Below are 485 nucleotides of genomic sequence, written 5' to 3' on the forward strand. Positions count from 1 at the left end.
AGCCTCCTTCGGGAGAGGGAGAGGGAGAGGGAGAGGGAGAGGGAGAGGGAGAGGGAGAGGGAGAGGGAGAGGGAGAGGGAGAGGGAGAGGGAGAGGGAGAGGGAGAGGGAGAGGGAGAGGGAGAGGGAGAGGGAGAGGGAAGATATGCCTGCCATTGCGCGAGGAATCTGCCATAGCGACAGACTGATCAAAGGCACCGAGAAAGACTTTGATCAACTGGGGCTAACTCTGGATGCCAGCGGAAGATATGTTCTGAGATACTCAAAGAATGGTCGGTTCTTTGCTCGCTCGATTTGCAATCACCAGATTCTGTGGGAGAGTGATGTGCGGGTAGAAGCGGTGGATGTAGAAGAGATTGTGAAGGCGATGACGGAACAGAAACAGGCGATTCACATCAACACGGCAACGCATGGGACGAAGGATGGAAAGTTCTCCTGGGATATGATAGACCCGATCGAGTTTTATTACGAAGACGTCAAAATGGT

The sequence above is a fragment of the Guillardia theta genome (genome assembly GCF_000315625.1).
Source record: "Guillardia theta CCMP2712 unplaced genomic scaffold GUITHscaffold_107, whole genome shotgun sequence".
In the NCBI taxonomy this organism is placed as follows: Eukaryota; class Cryptophyceae; order Pyrenomonadales; family Geminigeraceae; genus Guillardia; species Guillardia theta.